The following is a 14,345-nucleotide window of genomic DNA, read 5'->3' as shown; positions in this document are numbered from 1 at the left end:
TTGTTTCTTACAGTGCATTGGGTTGAAAAACATGTTAACAGGATCTATTGAAGAGGGTATATGGTTATGAAACAGGGACTTCTTGAACTGCACTCCTACGCTCTACCACTGAGTTAAACCCTTGAATGCTGAAAACTGCCCTTTTTTAAAAAGGTGATAGAGTGGGTGACTGTATGGAACTTGTAGAACTAATGACATCAGTGCACTTCTGGTCAGCTGTACAAATTAATACATTTCATTAAGGGCATATTATTGGTTTCCACCACAGATTTATAACATTCATGTGAGCTTCCAATGGACTATTTCAAACTGATAATATCACCAGTAGAACTTGGGTGAATGTAAAACACAGCTTGTATCATATGAATAAATCCTAAACAGCTTAGTGGTGTTTACCCTATGTTTCAGGAGATGATCAGGAGCATTTCAAATGTAGAAATGTGTTGCTCATTACATAAAATGCTAAGATTGTAAATGTTTTCTTCAATTTATTTCTACAGATAAAACAGTTGGACAAGGGGGCACCGAGATTTGATCTACGGACCTCTTGATCTACAGTCAAATGCTCTACAACTGAGCTATACCCCCTTTCTGATATGTTCACCTTTATTTATTCAGTAATATGTACAAAGTGGAAGCAACATGCAATCACCATCAAAGCAATGCAATTTCAGCCACCAAACCCTCCTTATAAGAATAAGGGGTAGAAAAGATGTCCTTTATCTGCCTTGCTAAAATACAGTGAGGTTTCCATTGCAAGAATTCATACATTTCGTATCACATGTAGATCTTGGAACATGAAAAAAAACTTTTGTCAAATGCACAAATTCTGCAAAACGTAACTGCTTCTCTACTGCAGTTTGTTGATTTTGTGCTAAGAGCATGGTTAAACCCAATTGGTCATTGTTTTGTATATGAAATGATGATATATCTTATTGTTTCTTACAGTGCATTGGGTTGAAAAACATTTTAACAGGATCTATTGAAGAGGGTATATGGTTATGAACAGGGACTTCTTGAACTGCACTCCTACGCTCTACCACTGAGTTAAACCCTTGAATGCTGAAAACTGCCCTTTTTTTAAAAAGGTGATAGAGTGGGTGACTGTATGGAACTTGTAGAACTAATGACATCAGTGTACTTCTGGTCAGCTTTACAAATGAATACATTTCATTAAAGGAATATTATTGGTTTCCACCACAGTTTTATAACATTCATAAGAGCTTCCAATGGACTATTTCAAACTGATAATAGCACCAGTAGAACTTGGGTGAATGTAAAACCCAGCTTGGATCATATGAAGAAATCCTAAACAGCTTAATGGTGTTTACCCTATGTTTCAGGAGATGATCAGGAGTCTTTAAAATGTAGAAATGTGTTGCTCTTACATAAAATGCTAAGATTGTAAAGGTTTTCTTCAATTTATTTCTACAGGTAAAACAGTTGGAGAAGGGGGCACCCAGATTTGAACTAGAGACCTCTTGATCTGTAGTCAAACTCTCTACCACTGAGCTATACCCCCTTTCTGAAATGTTCACCTTTATTTATTCAGTAATATGTACAAAGTGGAAGCAACATGCAATCACCATCAAAGCAATGCAAATTCAGCCACCAAACCCTCCTTATAAGTATAAGGGGTACAAAAGATGTCCTTTATCTGCCTTGGTAAAATACAGTGAGGTTTCCATTGCAAGAATTCATACATTTCGTATCACATGTAGATCTTGGAACATGAAAAAGAAACTTTTGTCAAATGCACAAATTCTGCAAAAAGGAACTGCTTCTCTACTGCAGTTTGTTGATTTTGTGCTAAGCGCATAGTTAAACCCAATTGTTCATTGTTTTGTATATGAAATGATGATATATCTTATTGTTTCTTACAGTGCATTGGGTTGAAAAACATTTTAACAGGATCTATTGAAGAGGGTATATAGTTATGAAACAGGGACTTCTTGAACTGCACTCCTACACTCTACCACTGAGTTAAACCCTTGAATGCTGAAAACTGCCCTTTTTAAAAAAGGTGATAGAGTGGGTGACTGTATGGAACTTGTAGAACTAATGACATCAGTGTACTTCTGGTCAGCTGTACAAATGAATACATTTCATTAAGGGAATATTATTGGTTTCCACCAGAGTTTTATAACATTCATATGAGCTTCGAATGGACTATTTCAAACCGATAATATCACCAGTAGAACTTGGGTGAATGTAAAACAAAGCTTGTATCATATGAAGAAATCCTAAACAGTTTCATGGTGTTTACCCTATGTTTCAGGAGATGATCAGGAGTCTTTCAAATGTAGAAATGTGTTGCTCATTACATAAAATGCTAAGATTGTAAATGTGTTCTGCAATTTATTTCTACAGGTAAAACAGTTGGACAAGGGGGCACCCAGATTTGAACTAGGGACCTCTTGATCTGCAGTCAAATGCTCTACCACTGAGCTATACCCCCAGTTCTGAAATGTTTTCCTTTATTAATTCTGTAATATGTACAAAGTGCAAACAACATGCAATCACCATCAAAGCAATGCATTTTCAGCCACCAAACCCTCCTTATAAGTATATGGGGTGTGAAGGATGTCCTTTATGTGCCTTGGTAAAATACAGTGAGGTTTCCATTGCAAGAATTCATACATTTCGTATCACATGTAGATCGTGGAAGATGAAAAAAAAACTTTTGTCAAATGCACAAATTCTGCAAAACGTAACTGCTTCTCTACTGCAGTTTGTTGATTTTGTGCTAAGAGCATAGTTAAACCTCCTTGTTCATTGTTTTGTATATGAAATGATGATATATCTTATTGTTTCTTACAGTGCATTGGGTTGAAAAACATTTTAACAGGATCTATTGAAGAGGGTATATGGTTATGAAACGGGGACTTCTTGAACTGCACTCCTACGCTCTACCACTGAGTTAAACCCTTGAATGCTGAAAACTGCCCTTTTTTTTAAAAAGGTGATAGAGTGGGTGACTGTATGGAACTTGTAGAACTAATGACATCAGTGTACTTCTGGTCAGCTGTACAAATGAATACATTTCATTAAGGGAATATTATTGGTTTCCACCAGAGTTTTATAACATTCATATGAGCTTCGAATGGACTATTTCAAACTGATAATATCACCAGTAGAACTTGGGTGAATGTAAAACACAGCTTGTATCATATGAATAAATCCTAAACAGCTTAGTGGTGTTTACCCTATGTTTCAGGAGATGATCAGGAGTATTTCAAATGTAGAAATGTGTTGCTCATTACATAAAATGCTAAGATTGTAAATGTTTTCTTCAATTTATTTCTACAGATAAAACAGTTGGACAAGGGGGCACCGAGATTTGATCTACGGACCTCTTGATCTTCAGTCAAATGCTCTACAACTGAGCTATACCCCCTTTCTGATATGTTCACCTTTATTTATTCAGTAATATGTACAAAGTGGAAGCAACATGCAATCACCATCAAAGCAATGCAATTTCAGCCACCAAACCCTCCTTATAAGAATAAGGGGTAGAAAAGATGTCCTTTATCTGCCTTGCTAAAATACAGTGAGGTTTCCATTGCAAGAATTCATACATTTCGTATCACATGTAGATCTTGGAACATGAAAAAAAACTTTTGTCAAATGCACAAATTCTGCAAAACGTAACTGCTTCTCTACTGCAGTTTGTTGATTTTGTGCTAACAGCATAGTTAAACCCAATTGTTCATTGTTTTGTATATGAAATGATGATATATCTAATTGTTTCTTACAGTGTATTGGGTTGAAAAACATTTTAACAGGATCTATTGACGAGGGTATATGGTTATGAAACAGGGACTTCTTGAACTGCACTCCTACGCTCTACCACTGAGTTAAACCCTTGAATGCTGAAAACTGCCCTTTTTTAAAAAGGTGATAGAGTGGGTGACTGTATGGAACTTGTAGAACTAATGACATCAGTGCACTTCTGGTCAGCTGTACAAATTAATACATTTCATTAAGGTCATATTATTGGTTCCAATGCACTATTTCAAACTGATAATATCACCAGTAGAACTTGGGTGAATGTAATACACAGCTTGTATCATACAAAGAAATCCGAAACAGCTTAATGGTGTTTACCCTATGTTTCAGGAGATGATCAGGAGTATTTCAAATGTAGAAATGTGTTGCTCATTACATAAAATGCTAAGATTGTAAATGTTTTCTTCAATTTATTTAATTAAAAAAATATTTCTACAGGTACAACAGTTGGACAAGGGGGCACCCAGATTTGAACTCGGGACCTCTTAATCTGCAGTGAAATGCTCTACCACTGAGCTATACCCACATTTTTGAAATGTTCACCTTTATTTATTCAGTAATATGTACAAAGTGGAAGCAACACGCAATCACCATCAAAGCAATGCATTTTCAGCCACCAAACCCTCCTTATAAGTATAAGGGGTACAAAAGATGTCCTTTATCTGCCTTGGTAAAATACAGTGAGGTTTCCATTGCAAGAATTCATTGATTTAGTATCACATGTAGATCTTGGAACATGGAAAAAAAACTTTTGTCAAATGCACAAATTCTGCAAAACGTAACTGCTTCTCTACTGCAGTTTGTTGATTTTGTGCTAAGAGCATAGTTAAACCCAATTGTTCATTGTTTTCTATGTAAAATTATGATATTTCTTATTGTTTCTTACAGTGCATTGGGTTGAAAAACATTTTAACATGATCTATTGAAGAGGGTATATGGTTATGAAGCAGGGACTTCTTGAACTGCACTCCTACGCTCTACCACTGAGTTAAACCCTTGAATGCTGAAAACTGCCCTTTTTTTAAAAGTGATAGAGTGGGTGACTGTATGGAACTTGTAGAACTAATGAGATCAGTGCACTTCTGGTCAGCTGTACAAATTAATACATTTCATTAAGGGCATATTATTGATTTCCACCACAGTTTTATAACATTCATATGAGCTTCCAATGGACTATTTCAAACTGATAATATCACCAGTAGAACTTGGGTGAATGTAATACACAACTTGTATCATACATAGAAATCCGAAACAGCTTAATGGTGTTTACCCTATGTTTCAGGAGATGATCAGGAGTATTTCAAAAGTAGAAATGTGTCGCTCATTACATAAAATGCTAAGATTGTAAATGTTTTCTTCAATTTATTTCTACATGTAAAACAGTTGGACAAGGGGGCACCCAGATTTAAACTAGGGACCTCTTGATCTGCAGTCAAATGCTCTACCACTGAGCTATACCCCCCTTTCTGAAATGTTCATCTTTATTTATTCAGTAATATGTACAAAGTGGAAGCAACATGCAATCACCATCAAAGCAATGCAATTTCAGCCACCAAACCCTCCTTATAAGTATAAGGGGTACAAAAGATGTCCTTTATCTGCCTTGGTAAAATACAGTGAGATTTCCATTGCAAGAATTCATACATTTCGTATCACATGTAGATCTTGGAACATGGAAAAAAAATCTTTTGTCAAATGCACACATTCTGCAAAATGTAACTGCTTCTCTACTGCAGTTTGTTGATTTTGTGCTAAGAGCATAGTTAAACCCAATTGTTCATTGTTTTGTATATGAAATGATGATATATCTTATTGTTTCTTACAGTGCATTGGGTTGAAAAACATTTTAACAGGATCTATTGAAGAGGGTATATGGTTATGAAACAGGGACTTCTTGAACTGCACACCTACGCTCTACCGCTGAGGTAAACCATTGAATTCTGAAAACTGCCCTTTTTTAAAAAGGTGATAGAGTGGGTCACTGTATGGAGCTTGTAGAACTAATGACATCAGTGCACTTCTGGTCAGCTGTACAAATTAATACATTTCATTAAGGGCATATTATCGGTTTCCACCACAGTTTTATAACATTCATATGAGCTTCCAATGGACTATTTCAAACTGATAATATCACCAGTAGAACTTGGGTGAATGTAAAACACAGCTTGTATCATATGAAGAAATCCTAAACAGTTTCATGGTGTTTACCCTATGTTTCAGGAGATGATCAGGAGTATTTCCAATGTGGAAATGTGTTGCTCATTACATAAAATGCTAAGATAGTAAATGTTTTCTTCAATTTATTTCTACAGGTAAAACATTTGGACAAGGGGGCACCCAGATTTGAACTAGGAACCTCTTGATCTGCAGTCCAATTCTCTACCACTGAGCTATACCCCCAATTCTCAAACATTCTCCTTTATCAATTCAGTAATATGTACAAAGTGCAAGCAACATGCAATCACCATCAAAGCAATGCAAATTCAGCCACCAAACCCTCCTTATAAGTATAAGGGGTACAAAAGATGTCCTTTATCTGCCTTGGTAAAATACAGTGAGGTTTCCATTTGACTCATCTGCATTCAAATGCTCTACCACTGAGCTAAACCCCCCTTTCTGAAATGTTCACCTTTATTTATTCAGTAATATGTACAAAGTGGAAGCAACATGCAATCACCATCAAAGCAATGCAATTTCAGCCACCAAACCCTCCTTATAAGTATAAGGGGTACAAAAGATGTCCTTTATCTGCCTTGGTACAATACAGTGAGGTTTCCATTGCAAGAATTCATACATTTCGTATCACATGTAGATCTTGGAACATGAAAAAGAACTTTTGTCAAATGCAGAAAAATTGTGCAAAACGTAACTGCTTCTCTACTGCAGTTTGTTGATTTTGTGCTAAGAGCATAGTTAAACCCAATTGTTCATTGTTTTGTATATGAAATGATGATATATCTTATTGTTTCTTACAGTGCATTGGGTTGAAAAACATTTTAACAGGATCTATTGAAGAGGGTATATGGTTATGAAACAGGGACTTCTTGAACTGCACTCCTACGCTCTACCACTGAGTTAAACCCTTGAATGCTGAAAACTGCCCTTTTTAAAAAAGGTGATAGAGTGGGTGACTGTATGGAACTTGTAGAACTATTGACATCAGTGCACTTCTGGTCAGCTGTACAAATTAATACATTTCATTAAGGGCATATTATTGGTTTCCACCACAGTTTCATAACATTCATATGAGCTTCCAATGGACTATTTCAAACTGATAATATCACCAGTAGAACTTGGGTGAATGTAAAACACAGCTTGTATCATATGAAGAAATCCTAAACAGTTTCATGGTGTTTAACCTATGTTTCAGGAGATGATCAGGAGTATTTCCAATGTAGAAATGTGTTGCTCATTACATAAAATGCTAAGATTGTAAATGCTTTCTTCAATTTATTTAATTTAAAAAATATTTCTACAGGTAAAACAGTTGGACAAGGGGGCACCCAGATTTGAACTAGGGACCTCTTGATCTGCAGTCAAATTCTCTACCACTGAGCTATACCCACTGTTCTGAAACATTCTACTTTATCAATTCAGTAATATGTACAAAGTGCAAGCAACATGCAATCACCATCAAAGCAATGCAAATTCAGCCACCAAACCCTCCTTATAAGTATAAGGGGTACAAAAGATGTCCTTTATCTGCCTTGGTAAAATACAGTGAGGTTTCCATTGCAAGAATTCATACATTTCGTATCACATGTAGATCTTGGAACATGGAACAGAAACTTGTGTCAAACGCACAAATTCTGCAAAACGTAACTGCTTCTCTACTGCAGTTTGTTGATTTTGTGCTAAGAGCATAGTTAAACCCAATTGTTCATTGTTTTGTATATGAAATGATGATATATCTTATTGTTTCTTACAGTGCATTGGGTTCAAAAACATTTTAACAGGATCTATTGAAGAGGGTATATGGTTATGAAACAGGGACTTCTTGAACTGCACTCCTACGCTCTACCACTGAGTTAAACCCTTGAATGCTGAAAACTGCCCTTTTTTAAAAAGGTGATTGAGTGGGTGACTGTATGGAATTTGTAGAACTAATGACATCAGTGCACTTCTGGTCAGCTGTACAAATTAATACATTTCATTAAGGGCATATTTTTGGTTTCCACCACAGTTTTATATCATTCATATGAGCTTCCAATGGACTATTTCAAACTGATAATATCACAGTAGAACTTGGGTGAATGTAAAACACAGCTTGTATCATATGAAGAAATCATAAACAGCTTAATGGTGTTTACCCTATGTTTCAGGAGATGATCAGGAGTATTTCAAATGTAGAAATGTGTTAGTCATTACATAAAATGCTAAGATTGTAAATGTTTTCTTCAATTTATTTCTACAGGTAAAACAATTGGACAAGGGGGCACCCAGATTTGAACTAGGGACCTCTTGATCTGCAGTCAAATGCTCTACCACTGAGCTATAGCCCCAGTTCTGAAATATTCACCTTTATTTATTCAGTAATATGTACAAAGTGGAAGCAACATGCTATCACCATCAAAGCAATGCATTTTCAGCCACCAAACCCTCCTTATAAGTTTAAGGGGTACAAAAGATGTCCTTTATCTGCCTTGGTAAAATACAGTGAGGTTTCCATTGCAAGAATTCATTGATTTCGTATCACATGTAGATCTTGGAACATGGAAAAAAAACTTTTGTCAAATGCACAAATTCTGCAAAACGTAACTGCTTCTCTTCTGCAGTTTGTTGATTTTGTGCTAAGAGCATAGTTAAACCCAATTGTTCATTGTTTTGTATATGAAATGATGATATATCTTATTGTTTCTTACAGTGCATTGGGTTGAAAAACATTTTAACAGGATCTATTGAAGAGGGTATGTGGTTATGAAACAGGGACTTCTTGAACTACACTCCTACGCTCTACCACTGACATAAACCCTTGAATGTTGAAAACTGCCCTGTTTTAAAAAGTGATAGAGTGGCTGACTGTATGGAACTTGCAGAACTAATGACATCAGTGTACTTCTGGTCAGCTGCACAAATTAATACATTTCATTAAGGGCATATTATTGGTTCCAATGGACTATTTCAAACTGATAATATCACCAGTAGAACTTGGGCGAATGTAATACACAGCTTGTATCATACAAAGAAATCCGAAACAGCTTAATGGTGTTTACCCTATGTTTCAGGAGATGATCAGGAGTATTTCAAATGTAGAAATGTGTTGCTCATTACATAAAATGCTAAGATTGTAAATGTTTTCTTCAATTTATTTAATAAAAAAAATATTTCTACAGGTAAAACAGTTGGACAAGGGGGCACCCAGATTTGAACTAGGGACCTCTTAATCTGCAGTGAAATGCTCTACCACTGAGCCATACCACCATTTCTGAAATGTTCACCTTTATTTATTCAGTAATATGTACAAAGTGGAAGCAACATGCAATCACCATCAAAGCAATGCATTTTCAGCCACCAAACCCTCCTTATAAGTATAAGGGGTACAAAAGATGTCCTTTATATGCCTTGGTAAAATACAGTGAGGTTTCCATTGCAAGAATTCATGCATTTCGTATCACATGTAGATCTTGGAACATGTAAAAAAAACTTTTGTCAAATGCACAAATTCTGCAAAACGTAACTGCTTCTCTACTGCAGTTTGTTGATTTTGTGCTAAGAGCATAGTTAAACCCAATTGTTCATTGTTTTCCATAAAAAATTATGATTTATCTTATTGTTTCTTACAGTGCATTGGGTTGAAAAACATTTTAACAGGATCTATTGAAGAGGGTAAATGGTTATGAAACAGGGACTTCTTGGACTGCACTCCTACGCTCTACCACTGACATAAACCCTTGAATGCTGAAAACTGCCTTTTTTTAAAAAGTGATAGAGTGGGTGACTGAATGGAACTTGTAGAACTAATGACATCAGTGCACTTTTGGTCAGCTGTACAAACTAATACATTTCATTAAGGGCATATTATAAGTTTCCACCACAGTTTTATAACATTCATATGAGCTTCCAATGGACTATTTCAAACTGATAATATCGCCAGTAGAACTTGGGTGAATGTAATACACAACTTGTATCATAGAAAGAAATCCGAAACAGCTTAATGGTGTTTACCCTATGTTTCAGGAGATGATCAGGTGTATTTCAAATGTAGAAATGTGTTGCTCATTACATAAAATGCTAAGATTGTAAATGTTTTCTTCAATTTATTTAAAAAAATATTTTTACAGGTAAAAGAGCTAGACAAGGGGGCACCTAGATTTGACCTAGGGACCTCTTCTCTTGATATGAGGTCAAATGCTCTACCACTGAGTTATAGCCCCAGTTCTGAAATGTTCACCTTTATTTATTCAGTAATATGTACAAAGTGGAAGCAACATGCAATCACCATCAAAGCAATGCATTTTCAGCCACCAAACCCTCCTTATAAGTATAAGGGGTACAAAAGATGTCCTTTATCTGCCTTGGTAAAATACAGTGAGGTTTCCATTGCAAGTATTCATTGATTTCGTATCACATGTAGATCTTGGAACATGGAAAAAAAACTTTTGTCAAATGCACAAATTCTGCAAAACGTAACTGCTTCTCTACTGCAGTTTGTTGATTTTGTGCTAAGAGCATAGTTAAACCCAATTGTTCATTGTTTTCTATATGAAATGATGATATATCTTATTGTTTCTTACAGTGCATTGGGTTGAAAAAAAATTTAACATGATCTATTGAAGAGGGTATATGGTTATGAAACAGGGACTTCTTGAACTGCACTCCTACGCTCCACCACTGACATAAACCCTTGAATGCTGAAAACTGCCCTTTTTTAAAAAGTGATAGAGTGGGTGACTGAATGGAACTTGTAAAACTAATGACATCAGTGCACTTCTGGTCAGCTGTACAAATTAATACATTTCATTAAGGGCATATTATTGGTTTCCACCACAGTTTTATAACATTCATATGAGCTTCCAATGGACTATTTCAAACTGATAATATCACCAGTAGAACTTGGGTGAATGTAATACACAACTTGTATCATACAAAGAAATCCGAAACAGCTTAATGGTGTTTACCCTACGTTTCAGGAGATGATCAGGAGTATTTCAAAAGTAGAAATGTGTCGCTCATTACATAAAATGCTAAGATTGTAAATGTTTTCTTCAGGTAAAACAGTTGGACAAGGGGGCACCCAGATTTAAACTAGGGACCTCTTGATCTGCAGTCAAATGCTCTACCACTGAGCTATACCCCCCTTTCTGAAATGTTCAACTTTATTTATTCAGTAATATGTACAAAGTGGAAGCAACATGCAATCACCATCAAAGCAATGCATTTTCAGCCACCAAACCCTCCTTATAAGTATCAGGGTACAAAAGATTTCCTTTATCTGCCTTGGTAAAATACAGTGAGGTTTCCATTGCAAGAATTCTTACATTTCGTATCACATGTAGATCTTGGAACATGGAAAAAACATCTTTTGTCAAATGCACAAATTCTGCAAAATGTAACTGCTTCTCTACTGCAGTTTGTTTATTTTGTGCTAAGAGCATAGTTAAACCCAATTGTTCATTGTTTTGTATATGAAATGATGATATATCCTATTGTTTCTAACAGTGCATTGGGATGAAAAACATTTTAACAGGATCTATTGAAGAGGGTATATGGTTATGAAACAGGGACTTCTTGAACTACACTCCTACGCTCTACCACTGACATAAACCCTTGAATGTTGAAAACTGCCCTTTTTTAAAAAGGTGATAGAGTGGGTGACTGTATGTAATTTGTAGAACTAATGACATCAGTGCACTTTCTGGTCAGCTGTACAAATTAATACATTTCATTAAGGGCATATTATTGGTTTCCACCACAGTTTTATAACATTCATTTGAGCTTCCAATGGACTATTTCAAACTGATAATATCACCAGTAGAACTTAGGTGAATGTAGAACACAGCTTGTATCATGTGAATAAATCCTAAACAGCTTAATGGTGTTTACCCTATGTTTCAGGAGGTGATCAGGAGTATTTCAAATGTAGAAATGTGTTGCTCATTACATAAAATGCTAAGATTGTAAATGTTTTATTCAATTTATTTAATTAAAAACATATTTCTACAGGTAAAACAGTGGGACAAGGGGGCACCCAGATTTGAACTAAGGACATCGTGATCTGCAGTCAAATGCACTACCACGGAGCTATACCCCCAGTTCTGAAATGTTCGCCTTTATTTATTCAGTAATATGTACAAAGTGCAAGCAACATGCAATCACCATCAAAGCAATGCATTTTCAGCCACCAAACCCTCCTTATAAGTAGAAGGGGTACAAAAGATGTCCTTCATCTGCCTTGGTAAAATACAGTGAGGTTTCCATTGCAAAAATTCATACATTTCGTATCACATGTAGATCTTGGAACATGGAAAAAAAACTTTTGTCAAATGCACAAATTCTGCAAAACGTAACTGCTTCTCTACTGCATTTTGTTGATTTTGTGCTAAGAGCATAGTTAAACCCAATTGTTCATTGTTTTGTATATGAAATGTTGATATATCCTATTGTTTCTTACAGTGCATTGGGTTGAAAAACATTTTAACATGATCTATTGAAGAGGGTATATGGTTATGAAACAGGGACTTCTTGAACTGCACTCCTACGCTCTACCATTGACATAAACCCTTGAATGTTGAAAACTGCCCTTTTTTAAAAAGGTGATAGAGTGGGTGACTGTATGGAACTTGTAGAACTAATTACATCAGTGCACTTTCTGGTCAGCTGTACAAATTAATACATTTCATTAAGGGCATATTATTGGTTTCCACCACAGTTTTATAACATTCATATGAGCTTCCAATGGACTATTTCAAACTGATAATATCACCAGTAGAACTTGGGTGAATGTAAAACACAGCTTGTATCATGTGAAGAAATCCTAAACAGCTTAATGGTGTTTACCCTATGTTTCAGGAGGTGATCAGGAGTATTTCAAATGTATAAATGTTTTGCTCATTACATAAAATGCTAAGATTGTAAATGTTTTCTTCAATTTATCTAATTAAAAAAATATTTCTACAGGTAAAACAAGTGGGCCCCCAGATTTGAACTAGGGACCTCTTGATCAAAAGTCAAATGCTCTATCATTGAGCTATACCCCCCATTCTAAAATGTTTACCTTTATTAATTCAGTAGTATGTACAAAGTGCAAGCAATGTGCAATCACCATCAAAGCAGTGCATTTTCAGCCACCAAACCCTCCTTATAAGTATATGGGGTGCGAAAGATGTCCTTTATATGCCTTGGTAAAATAAAGTGAGGTTTCCATTGCAAGAATTCATACATTTCGTATCACATGTAGATCTTGGAACATGGAAAAAAAAACGTTTGTCAAATGCATAAATTCGGCAAAACGTAACTGCTTCTCTACTGCAGTTTGTTGATTTGGTGCTAAGATCATAGTTAAACCCAATTGTTTTTTTGTTTTTTTATATGAAATGATGATATATCCTATTGTTTCTTACAGTGCATTGGGTTGAAAAACATTTTAACAGGATCTATTGAAGATTGTATGTGGTTATGAAACAGCGACTTCTTGAACTGAACTCCTACGCTCTACCACTGAGTTAAACCCTTGAATGCTGAAAACTGACCTTTTTTAAAAAGGTGATAGAGTGGGTGACTGTGTGGAACTTGTAGAACTAATGACATCAGTGAACTTCTGGTCAGCTGTACAAATTAATACATTTCATTAAGGGCATATTATTGGTTTCCACCACAGTTTTATAACATTCATATGAGCTTCCAATGGACTATTTCAAACTGATAATATCACCAGTAGAACTTGGGTGAATGTAAAACACAGCTTGTATCATATGAGGAAATCCTAAACAGCTTAATGGTGTTTATCCTATGTTTCAGGAGATGATCAGGAGTATTTCAAATGTAGAAATGTTTTGCTCATTACATAAAATGCTAAGATTGTAAATGTGTTCTTCAATTTATTTAATTAAAAAATATTTCTACAGGAAAAACAGTTGGACAAGGGGGCGACTAGATTTGAACTATGGACTTCTTGTTCTGTAATCAAATGCACTACCACTGAGCTATAGCCCCAGTTCTAAAATGTACACCTTTATTAATTCAGTAATATGTACAAAGTGGAAACAACATGCAATCACGATCAAAGCAATGCATTTTCAGCCACCAAACCCTCCTTATAAGTATATGGGGTGTGAAGGATGTCCTTTATTTGCCTTGGTAAAATGAAGTGAGGTTTCCATTGCAAGAATTCATACATTTCGTATCACATGTAGATCTTGGAACATGGAAAAAAAACTTTTGTCAAATGCACAAATTCTGCAAAACGTAACTGCTTCTCTACTGCAGTTTGTTTATTTTGTGCTAAGAGCATAGTTAAACCCAATTGTTCATTGTTTTCTATATGAAATGATGATATATCTTATTGTTTCTTACAGTGCATTGGGTTGAAATTTTTTTTAACATGATCTATTGAAGAG

The 14,345-nt window shown here is 35.5% G+C and overlaps 5 non-coding genes across 5 annotated transcripts; all 5 read right to left on the bottom strand.

Annotated features, from left to right (window-relative positions):
- Window positions 1–1,450: 1,450 nt before the first annotated feature.
- Window positions 1,451–1,522, bottom strand: TRNAC-ACA (transfer RNA cysteine (anticodon ACA)). The gene has a single exon. It is a non-coding gene; the product is annotated as a tRNA-Cys (tRNA).
- An 864-nt stretch (window positions 1,523–2,386) lies between these two features.
- TRNAC-GCA (transfer RNA cysteine (anticodon GCA)) lies at window positions 2,387–2,458 on the bottom strand. The gene has a single exon. It is a non-coding gene; the product is annotated as a tRNA-Cys (tRNA).
- Window positions 2,459–5,179: 2,721 nt separating this feature from the next.
- On the bottom strand, window positions 5,180–5,251 carry TRNAC-GCA (transfer RNA cysteine (anticodon GCA)). The gene has a single exon. It is a non-coding gene; the product is annotated as a tRNA-Cys (tRNA).
- A 2,968-nt stretch (window positions 5,252–8,219) lies between these two features.
- TRNAC-GCA (transfer RNA cysteine (anticodon GCA)) lies at window positions 8,220–8,291 on the bottom strand. The gene has a single exon. It is a non-coding gene; the product is annotated as a tRNA-Cys (tRNA).
- Window positions 8,292–11,014: 2,723 nt separating this feature from the next.
- TRNAC-GCA (transfer RNA cysteine (anticodon GCA)) lies at window positions 11,015–11,086 on the bottom strand. The gene has a single exon. It is a non-coding gene; the product is annotated as a tRNA-Cys (tRNA).
- Window positions 11,087–14,345: the final 3,259 nt, after the last annotated feature.

Source organism: Ambystoma mexicanum, unplaced genomic scaffold (assembly GCF_040938575.1).
Source record: "Ambystoma mexicanum isolate Mex_15411 unplaced genomic scaffold, UKY_AmexF1_1 Mex_scaf66, whole genome shotgun sequence".
Taxonomy (NCBI): domain Eukaryota; kingdom Metazoa; phylum Chordata; class Amphibia; order Caudata; family Ambystomatidae; genus Ambystoma; species Ambystoma mexicanum.
This window is presented reverse-complemented; position numbering and strand designations above follow the sequence as displayed.